Genomic DNA, 12,095 nt, shown 5'->3' on the forward strand with positions numbered 1-12,095 from the left:
TGGGATGAAGGAGTGTTGTGAAATGGGGGTTTGATGCTATTAATTTGACTCTATGTTTCCTTACAAGCCGCTAGGGCGGGATTATTCCCGCCAAGGCGGGGTTGCTTTGGTGGGATAGGGGCCGCCATAGCGGGCCAATCACGACTTAAGTCAGAAATAAACCCAAAACGTCTTTATTTTGCAATTTTCATTCTTGAAAGTTAGGATATGAACCAGGGCGACTTCTTGACAGATTTTCACCATTCTTGAAGCTAAAGGTAAGGTTTTACTCCCTGAATTCGTCTTTCGATCTGTAAAATATAAATTCATGGGTAATTATTGTTGGGGAAGGGTTTTGGAGCTATTTTGGATGGTGGGAAAAACCCTAGTTGTACCTTAGGATCATAATTTGGGTCTTAGGTTATTGGGTTCGTCATAATCCAGGTAATTAGACCTTAATTATTGATCCCCATTATGAATTATTTGTTTGTAGAAATAGAACAAGCAGAAAGGATCCGGAAAGGGAAGAATCAAGTTTCTTAGGAGGATTCAAGCTTGTTTTCGAGGTAGGTGATGGTTGATTTCTTGTTTGTGTGATGTATGCTAGAAATTGCTTCATTGTAATGTATATATGTATGTATACAAATATTGCACTATTGATCACACCTAATGCAATGGGTATGAATGAATGATTGTATGCCATGAATCAACACTTGATTGTATGATTTAAGAATGTACATTGTGATTGTGATTGTGGCTTGTTGAATGGATCGAGTGTTACGTTCCAACACACTAACTGGGATCGGATGTCACGTGTCGACATACATATTGGAACGGGTGTCACGTCTGACACACTAATTGGGATTGGGTACCATGATCCGGACACTAACAGTTTGGGTGTGGGTTCCATAAGAGGACCATTGACTTATCATTTATGCGTAATTACTTGATACTGAAATGATAATTGATGTTGTATATGTTTGGTATATGTGTGTTTTACTTGTTGTGATTACTCATATATGTTGTGTTTACTAGGATAGTCACGTGATCCTACCAGTACACTATGGTTGTGTACTGATACTGCACTTGCTCTTTCTTGCTGAGTACTGGGCATCTTAAGGCAGCTATTGACAGACCTCGTTTTGAAGACCAGTGATCCATTTGAATTCAAGGGTGAGCGAGTTCTTCCAGGCTGCCATGAGTTCTCTATGTTTTAGTCCACTCTTTTGGACTCAGACTTTCTAGTTAGATATTCGTATGTTTAATTGGGTTGTACCCATTTTATTTAGACTTATGGTTCTTGTTAGAGTTTTGGTACATTGACTTTCAGTTTCTAGGGAATATTTCCACAATGCTTTGATAGTCGTTATTAGACTTTTGGAGTTTATGGGAACTCTACTTTATTCTTACATTTAAACCTACTTCCATATCTTTAAATGTGTACTTCTTGAGTTAGCTAATTAGTATTAATGATTCTCCCACCGAAGGGTTAGTGTGGGTGCCAATCACGATGGTCTAGGTAATGGCAAAGTTAGTCTCAGAGCCCTAGGTTCGTTGATCTCGGTGTACCAAAACTAGTCTAGTAGAGTCTTACGGTACAGTACGGACACGTGTGTACTTTTCTTCGAGAGGCTATAGGACTTAGGAAATGCTCTATTTTCTCTTGACTCATTTCATGCTATAACTTGATTCCAATAGGTATCTGGTGATTTGAATTGGTGTCTAACCTTATTAACTCTTTTGTCCGCAGATGGTTAACACTATGTTTAATGGTGTCAAGCCCACAGCTCCCATAAATGAGCCAGTTGAGGAATCCGCAGTGAGAGGTCGCGGTCGAGGCAGGGGTAGATGGCGAGCAAGAGGCAGAGGCAGAGGAAGAGTAGCACCCGCTAGGGGTGGAGATCCGGTGGAGAATGCTCCCAGAAATTAGAATCCTCCCGCGCATCATGAAGAGATAGATGAGAAAGTTGAGGTTGAGAATGATGAGTATGTTGGACAGGAGGAAGAGGTGCAGGCTAAGACTACAGGAATTCCTCCCTTAGACCCAGTGTTACCTTAACAGATTATGTCTTTCCTGAAGGGATTGGTTGGTCCTGGAGTTCTTCCTGCCGTTCAAGCAACTCAAACTCCCACCAACCCCCTATTGATATTAATGTCCCCTAGGTGGGTGGAACTGTAGGTACTAATGCCTTCTTCCTCCTTTGTTAGGTCCTGTGATGACTGGGAATGAACATGAAATGTTGACTAAGTTTCTGAAATTGAAGCCTCCGGTATTCCATGGTTCTGAGAGTGAGTAAGCCTATGAGTTCATCGTAGATTGTTATGAGAGGCTGCATAAGTTGGGTATTGTTCATCAGCATGGAGTAGATTTTGTGAATTTCCAGCTTCAAGGTGAGGCTAAGCAGTGGTGGAGAGCTTATGTGGAATGCAGATCTTCAGTTTTACCTTCACTCACTTTGACCCAGTTTCATGCTATATTCTTTGAGAAATATGTGCCCCGGACCTTGAGAGATCGTACGAAGGATGAGTTCATGTCTTTGGAGCAAGGTGGTATGATTGTGGCTGCTTATGAGGCTAGGTTCTATGCTTTGTCCAGATATCCTACGCAATTGGTGACTTCTGAGGAAGAGAGGATCCGTCTAATCGTCAAGGGATTGAACTCTGAGTTACAGGTATTGTTTGTGCACATGACTTCTGCATGGAAAATTTTTAACGAGGTAAAGGATTTTTTGAAGAAAGTGGAAGGGGTGAGGCAATGGGAAGGCGAAGGCGTTGGCCAAGAAAGCTAAGAGCACAAGTAAATTTCAGGGTTCCTACTCCAGAGGTTCAGGAAGGCCGACACTTGCAGCCCAGCCAATTCAGTCCACTATGCCACTTCTACAGGTAATTACTCGGAAACTCCACCCTAGAATTTGATTTATGATCGCCAGGGAGTCGCGCCTTCGACGGGCACCAGGCCATCTTTTGAGCGCACTTGTTATAATTATGGAGAACCTGGGCATATGAGGAGAGATTTTCCCCAACCACGCCTGTTGGATTCTGCACACCAACAGACTAGAGCAATAGTACCTGCATGAAATGGTAATAATGGTCGAGGGCATCCAGAAGATGGCCGAGGAGGAAATCAGTAAAGTTGTGGAGGCCGGGATAATGGTAACGCGGGCAGAGGTACAGTTCAACCAGGTAGGGAAATCGCCCGTCATAATGACAGAGCTTAGTGTTTTGCCTTTCCAGAAAAGAGCGAGGCTGAGGCGTCTGATGCAGTGATCACATAAACCATTCTTGTAGTATGAGGATGTGCATAGATTACTGGCAGTTGAAGAAGGTCACTATTCGAAACAAGTACCCATTGCCTCAGATAGATGATCTTTTCAACCAATTGCAAGGTGCATCAGTTTTTTCTAAGATTGATCTAAGGTCTGGTTACCATCAGTTAAAGATTAGGCCTGAGGATGTACCCAAGACATCATTTAGGCCCCACTATGGGCACTACAAGTTTTTAGTCATGTCATTTGGGTTGTCAAATGCGCCTTCAGCTTTCATGAGTTTGATGAATAGTATCTTCAAGTCGTTTCTTGATTTGTTTGTTATAGTATTTATTGAAAAAGATTTAAGCGGTTAAGAATTTGGCGGCTTAGCCCTATGACTGAAGTTAGGAGTTTTGTGGGGCTCGCTAGCTACTATCATCGATTTGTGAAGAACTTCGCTACTATTGCCATGCATCTGATAAGATTGACCAAAAATGTGGTACCCTTTGAATGGACTGAAAAGTGTGAAGAGAGCTTTCAAAAGCTCAAGACTTTCTTGACCATAGCACCTATTCTAGCACTACCGGTGGAAGGTAAGGACTTTATTGTTTATTGTGATGCTTCACATTCGGGTTTGGGTGTTGTGTTAATGCAGGATAAGAATGTTATAGCTTATGTAGTGCGGAAGTTGAAGGTGCATAAGAGAAATTACCCAACACATAATTTAGAGTTGGTAGCGGTAGTGTTTAATCTTAAGATCTGGCGGCATTACCTCTATGGTGTTAAGTGTGAGGTATTTACTGATCATCGTAGTCTACAACATGTATTCACTCAAAAGGATCTAAATTTGAGACAGCGAAGGTGGATGGACTTACTCAAGGATTATGATGTGACCATCCAGTATCATCCATGTAAGGCAAATGTAGTGGCAGAAGCGCTAAGTCGGAAGGCGGTGATTATGGGTAGTCTAGCTTGCTTGAGTGTATCCAAGCGACCTTTGGCTAAGGAAATTCAAACTTTGGAATCTAAGTTCATGCAGTTGGGAATCTCAGAGAAAGGTGGGGTGTTAGCTAGCATTGAGGTAAGGGCCACCTTCCTTGAGGAGATAAAGGCCAAACGGTTTGAGGATGAGAATTTGAATGAGCTCAGAAAAAAGATAGTACTATGCAAGGCACAAGTGACCACTCTTGATGCAGGGGGGTGCTCAATTTTAAAGGAAGGATTTGCGTCCCTCGAGAAGATGACTTGATTCAGAAATTCTTGACAGAGTCTCATGGTTCGATGTATTTTGTTCATCCGGGTGTGACCAAGATGTACCAAGACTTGAAGCGACTCTATTGGTGGTCGGGCATGAAGAAAGATATAGCGAAGTTTGTGGCTAATTTATGAACATCAAAATTTGGAAAGTTTCCTTCAAAGAATGTCAATTCCGGAATGGAAGTGGGAAGTAATAGCTATAGATTTTTTAGTTTGTCTTCCGAAGACTTTGGGAAAGTTTGATTCTATATGGGTAGTGGTTGATAGATTGACTAAGTCAGCCCATTTTATTCCAGTCAGAATAGATTATATTGCGTAGCAATTGGCTAAGGTGTATGTAAAAGAGATAGAAATGTTGCATGGGGTGCCCCTTTCTATCATCTCAGACCATGGTACGTAGTTCACATCCAAGTTTTGGAGGAAATTACATGATGAATAGGGCACAACACTCACTTTTAGTACAGCTTTCAATCCACAGATGGATGGGCAGTCGGAGAGGACGATCCAAGTGTTAGAGGACATGTTAAGGGCATATGTGATTCACTTTGGAGGACATTGGGATAAGTTCCTACCGTTGTGTGAGTTCTCCTATAATAACAGCTACCACTACAGCATAGATATTGCACCGTTCGAGACACTTTATGGGAAGGGATGTAGGTCACCCATAGGATGGTTTGAGACTTGAGATGTAAAACCTTTGGGGGATGACTTGGTGAAGGATGCTCAAGATAAGGTAAGAAGCATCCAAGCTAAGCTTTTAGCAGCCTAGAGGCGACAGAAGAAATATGTAGACCATAAGGTAAGAGACATGGCATTTCAGACTAGTGAGAAGGTTTTTCTTAAGGTGTCACCTATGAAAGGGGTGATAAGATTTGGCCAGAAAGGTAAGCTTAGTCCTCGATACATTGGACCATTTGAAATTCTTGACTGTGTAAGGTCAGTAGCGTATTGATTGGCTTTACCTCATAACCTATCGGAAGTTCATCCGGTATTTCATGTATCCATGTTGAATAGATATCATGGTGACGTGGATTACATTATAATGTGGGACTCACTGTTGTTAGACAAAGACCTCCAATATGAGGAGGAACTGATTGTAATTCTTGATAGTGATGTCTGGAAGCTAAGGACCAAAGATATTAAATCCGTGAAAGTTCAATGGAAGCATCGTCCAGTTGAGGAAGCTACTTGTGAAATAGAGAAGGACATGTGAGACAAGTATCCCCAGTTGTTCGACAATCTAAGTACTACTCCATTCTTACTTTAGCCTATTTTCCTAAGTTTGTCACTCGAGGACGAGTGATGGGTAAATTGGTATCTATTGTAAAAAATTGCTCCCGTCGTTATAGAAAAGCCATCAGGGAAAATGTTTGGGCCAGAAAATGTTTTGGTAGTAACTTGAGATTTCCTTGCCTAGTCCAGATTTGGACGAAATCAGAGTCAATGAAATCTAGGGAGATCCGGTAACAAATGAGAGGTTTAATAGTGAATGTGATTACATGAGTGTATATCTAAGATGTTAAAGAACCTATACAACTTGACGGGATTGAATTCGGGTAAATAGAATTCCCAAAACTGATCTTAGCGTGAACGGGTAGTTTTTGAGTGTCATGGGATGAAGGTGTGTTGTGAAATGGGGGTTTGAAGCTCTTATATTGACTCTTTGTTTCCATGCAAGATGCTAGCAAGGGATTATTCCCGCCAAGGCAAGGCCGTTGTTGCGGGATAGGGGACGCCATAGCGGGCCTGTCACGAATTCAGTCAGAAATAAACCCCAAAACATCTTTATTCTGCAATTTTCGTTCTTGAAAGTTAGGAGACGAACTAGGGCGACTTCTTGAAAGTTTTTCACAATTCTTAAAGCTAAAGGTAAGATTTTTACTCCCTGAATCCATCGTTTGATCCGTAGAATGTAAATTCATGGATAATTATAGTTGGGGGAGGGTTTTTGAACTGTTTTTGGATGGTGGCAAAAACCCTAGTTGTACCTTAGGATCAAAATTGTGGTCTTGGGTTATTGGGTTAGTCATAATCCGGGTAATTAGACCTTAATAATTTATCCCCTTTATGAATTACTTGTTTGTAGACCTAGAACAATCGGAAAGGATCCGAAAAGGGAAGAATCAAGTTTCTTAGGAGGATTCAAGCTTGTTTTCGAGGTAGGTGATGGTTGATTTCTTGTTTGTGTGATGTATGCTAGCAATTGCTTCATCGTAATGTATGTATGTATACGAATGTTGCACTATTGATCACACCTAATGCAATGGGTATGAAAGAATGATTGTATGTCATGAATCAACACTTGATTGTATGATTTGAGAATGTACATCGTGATTGTGATTGTGACTTGTTAAATGGATTGGGTGTTACGTTCCAACACACTAACTGGGATCGGATGTCACGTGCCGACATACATATTGGAACGGGTGTCACATCTGTCACACTAATTGGGATTAGGTACCACGTTCTGGTACACTAACTGTTTGGGTGTGGGTTCCATGAGAGGACCATTGACTTGTCATTTATGCGCAAATACTTGATACTGAAATGATAATTAATGTTGTATATGCGTGTTTTACTTGTTATGATTACTCATATATGTTGTGCTTACTGGGATAGCCGCGTGATCCTACCAGTACATTGTGGTTGTGTACTGATATTACACTTGCTCTTTCTTTGTTAAGTATAGGGCATCTTCAGGCGGCTACTGACCGACCTCATTTAGAAAACCAGTGATCGATTTTCTTCCAGGCTGCAATGAATTTTAGTCCACTCTTTCGGACTCAGACTTTCTAGTTAGATATTCGTATGTTTAATTGGGTTGTACCCATTTTCTTTAGACTGATGGTTCTTGTTAGAGTTTTGGACATTGACTTTCAGTTTCAAAGGAATATTTCTACAATGTTTCTATAGTCGTTGTTAGACTTTTGGAGTTTATGGGAACTCTACTTTATTCTTACATTTAAACCTGCTTTTGTATCTTTAAATGTGTACTTCTTGAGTTAGTATTAATGGTTCTCCAACCGGAGGTTTAGTGTGGGTGCCAATCACGACTGTCTGGATCGTGACAATATTAGTAGGGGAGAAATCATTTTTTTACAAAGTATTTAGCCTAAAGAAATAACAGCAAAATTAATTGGATAAGTCAGGAAATGCTAATATCATATACAGTAGTGACAACGAACAAAAAATGAGAACCAACTATCCGAAAATAGAACATTTTGATTAATAATAAGAACGAAAATGAGGTGAAATGAGAGAACAAGCAGATCATTTACAAAAAGGGGCGCGGACATCTTAATATCAAGGAGGTAATCATATTTCATATTGGGTTGCGAAGAGCTATAAACAAGTATCATAGGTTAAAACCAAATCGACACGGACGTCAATCCGGCTAGGCGAGAACATAGACTAGATTCCACGAGATTTGTCTAACATGAATGAGAAGTTGCTACAACAAATCAAAACGGCAAAATAACAACCAAAACACAAATAAACAGTGAAGCAACATAACACATAGCTGGCACATTCAAAATTGTGATTGAATGAACAATGGACTATCTCGAGTAAACTAAACAGATTTAGCTAGCTTTATAGATACAAAATCAAGCTGACAAATCTAAGGACCGATATACAATACCAAAGGAACTTTATCAAAGCTTTATTCATGCTTATATCCCAAGAATTCATAAGAAAACGACTAAGAAAAATAGTAAACGAGGAAGCAAATACATTTAGCAGCAGAACATATACCTAAGCTTGAACATACAACACACCATATCGAAATAGACTTTAAGAGGGAGAGAGATTACCTAACTTGGAGCAGCGAGACTAGGACGACGAGTTTGATCGTGAAGCTTTTCCACCACTGTGAGCTTAATTCGAGCATGCGAAGAATCGATATAAAGTAAATCCAGCTCTCAATTTTTCATCCTTTTGATGCAAAAAAAATCACTACTTGTCTCCAACCTCTATCTTAACACTTCTCTTTTTACTTGTTACCCCCCCCCCCACCCCTCTTTTTTTTAACAGTGAATGAAAGAGATGAATATATAGACGGAAATTGGGCGGAAACGGGTAGAATTCCAATGGATTTTTGAATTCTTACGCCCTTTTTCAAAGCAAGGGATGGGTTGTTACTGCTTTTAGATTTTGCCAGAAAAGGGGAAAAGAGACGTGAGAATGTACTATTGACACCGTTTGAAGGGTGATACCGATGTTGACGTTGTGAACGTTAGTACGAATCTTGTACACACCGTTTACTGTTGTTGTTGTCCTTAAATCTATTGGCTTTGCTGGATTTCTAGATTTGGGTCGGGTATAGGTGTTGTTGGATCATTGTTCTCATGAAGAAGAAGAATGAAGCGGAGTCGGCCGGGTATTGTTATACGTTTTGCTGCTGCTTGTATTTTGTTTTGATGGGTCTTGAGGGTTGGAAAAAGAAAGATGATGTGTGTTGGGAATTGTTGAATTGGAATTGGAGTGGACTGCCTCATTTGGCCCAAAATTTGGTCTCAAAAAATTAATCAAGGATAAAGTGAGAAAGTGGATAGCATTGCAATTACACAATAATCAAATTGAATTTAATCGGTGTGCCTCGTCACAGTTTAAACGAGACGAATTAACATAAATTAGTTAACGGGCTTCTTAATTATAAAAAAATAAAATAATTAATTCAATTATAAAACTAATTAACTCAAAATATAAACCTAACTTAAATATTAACTATGGATTAAATCAAAATATTTAAGTAAGAAATAAACTCTTTTGAGATGATTTTTGAATATTTATAAAATATACTAAATATATATAAGCAATATACATTATTTGAAAATTATAAAAAAAAAGTGACAAATCTATTTTAAAATGACTTGAAAACTATATTACTATTATTTTTATTTATTTTTTTGAAATTTTATAAACCTAATTATTTTGAATCGTTTGAAATTGAAGAAACTCGATGATTAATTTATATTGTAGAGGTCCAAAATTGGGTGTCAACAGTTGTCCTTCGTTTGACTTGGATTGATGAAAGAAATTTGAGGCATATGAAATTGACGAATCCAATTTTGACCCACTACATATTCATCATTTAGAAAAGGGATTTTTGTACGAACTTTAGGAATTATAGTTGAACCCCGAAATCGGGTTTCCTACATATTTCAGGCTATATGAGAATTCAGGCCACTTGAAGTTTGATATGCTTTACTTGACGCGCGATTATGAAAGAATTCAAAAGGTATCCCGATATCAAATTATGAAGAGACCGAAATGCTCGAGAATAAGATTTGAGAGAGGATGTTGGAATACAGCTGAGTTTTCAACATTGAGCCCGCCTACATATCCTTTAAACCATAGGAATCAGGTTGTTTGTAGTTTGACTCGATCGGTTGAAAAGGAAATCTATTATGCAAGATAACCTTTGGTTCTAGAGGAGTGACAAGTAATTTGAGTAAAAAGGCTTGCAACCTCTTATCCATGAATGTGATGTACCTCACACCCATAATTAAGAACTTACACAGACATATTTTTCAAAGCTCTTGGTGTATTATCACTTGGATAGGAAAGTTGCCTCCGATGAGAGTGAAAAGTGTTCCGGATGCGAAATTGAAACCTATAAACCCAAAGAAAAACCCACATGCCTTCTGATAGGGGTGTGGTTTGATTGTGGTGGAAGTTGCTCCATAGCTCGCGTCCTAAGAGTTTGATACTCCCCTTCGGACTATGTCCCAGTTCGCTGCTAAGAAAAAAGTTTCACATTGTGTTGCATCCTTTTTTATAGAGAAGTGGAATGTTTTACAGTATTCAACACATGCTTTTTTTCTTTGACCTATGTTGGAAAGCTAAACTAACTCAACAAATTGCCCCAGTTCACTGCTTACATAAGGTTCCACGTTGCATTGTGTCTCTTGTTGCTGCATGTAGATTGTGCTTCCTGCCAAATCTTGATAAAATTGTTAGGAAATAATATAAAGCTAAAAATATAAATATATATATTATGAAAAATGTCATAAGAAAGATGCGTCCTTTCTGAATCAATATTCCACATCCAATTAATCGAATATATTACAATTTCTTTAATCATAAATAATTGCTTCAAATTATGCGCCTGCAAAGTCTCGTTAGTCAAAGAGACATATATATGTACCTCGATTTTTCAAGAAATTTAAAATGCAATGCTCATATATATATTAAAAATAAAATAAATAAGGCATTGCGAGATGTCTCATTTGAGACAGATAAGCTTTTCAATAAATTAAAAAGATAGCATTCAGTACTCATATGTTTAAAATAAATAATTAAGTCGTTGTGAGATGTCTCATTAGAGACTGATAAGATTTTCAAGAGATTTAAAAGATAGCATGCAGTGCTCATATGTACAAAATAAATGATTAAGGCATTGCGAGATGTCTCATTAGAGACTGATAAGCTTTTCAAGAAATTTAAAATATGTAGTGCATATGCATAAAATAAATAATCAAGGCATTGCGAGATGTCTCATTAGAGACTTGTCAAAACCCAGACCATCGTGATTGGCACTCACACTAACCCTCCAATGGGAGAACCATTACTACAACCCAAACTAACAAATGTTATGAAAATTAAGGCATTTAAAGCTACGAAAGCAGGTTTAAATGACAATAAAAATGGAGTCCCCATAAACTCCAAAGCCAAACTAATGCGGAAGAACAATCCCTAAAACCTGAAAGTCATTGTACCAAAACTCTACTAACGACAAGTCTAAGAACAAGGGGTACAACCCCGAAACTAAACAACACCTTAACAATAGTATGAGTCTGAAAAGAGTGGACTTAAACAAAAAAGATCCATGGCAACCTGAAAGAACTGACTCACCCTTGAATTCAGTCATGCTCAATAGTCACCTAGCTGAGGTCTATCAATAGCTGCCTGAAGATTCCCTATACTCAACAAAGAACAATCAAGTGGAGTATCAGTACACAACCACCGTGTACTAGCAGGATCATGCGGCTATCCCAAAAGGTGAAACATATATAAGTCATTACAACAATAATAAACATGCATATACCGAACATATACAATATTAGTCATCACTTACGAACAATGCATAATTTCACAATTCTCAAGATATACGGTTATGTCAAGTCAATAGTCCTCTCATGGAACACAATTCAATGGTCCTCTCATGGAACCCAAACCCAAATTGTTAGCATACCAAAACATGGTACCCGATTCAATGTTTATACCGGAATGTGGCAACCGATCCAATTGTTATGTCGGAACGTGGTAACTGATCTCAATTAGTGTGTTGGAACGTAACACACGATCCATTCAACAAGACACAACCATAATCAGAATGTACATTCTTACAATCATACAATCAATTCATGATTACATGGCATACAATTATTCAATCAACATTATTTACGAGTAGTGTGATCAATAACGTAACATTCGCATACATACATGCATCATAATGTAGTAATTGCAAACATATATCACACCAACATGAAATCACCTACCTCGAAAGAAGCTAGAAACCCTAAGAAACTTGATCATTTTCTTTTCGGATTCGTTCCGCTTGTTCTTGCTCTACAAACAATCAATATAATATGAGAATCAATAAACAAT

Source organism: Solanum stenotomum, chromosome 3 (assembly GCF_019186545.1).
Source record: "Solanum stenotomum isolate F172 chromosome 3, ASM1918654v1, whole genome shotgun sequence".
NCBI classification, from domain to species: Eukaryota; Viridiplantae; Streptophyta; class Magnoliopsida; order Solanales; family Solanaceae; genus Solanum; species Solanum stenotomum.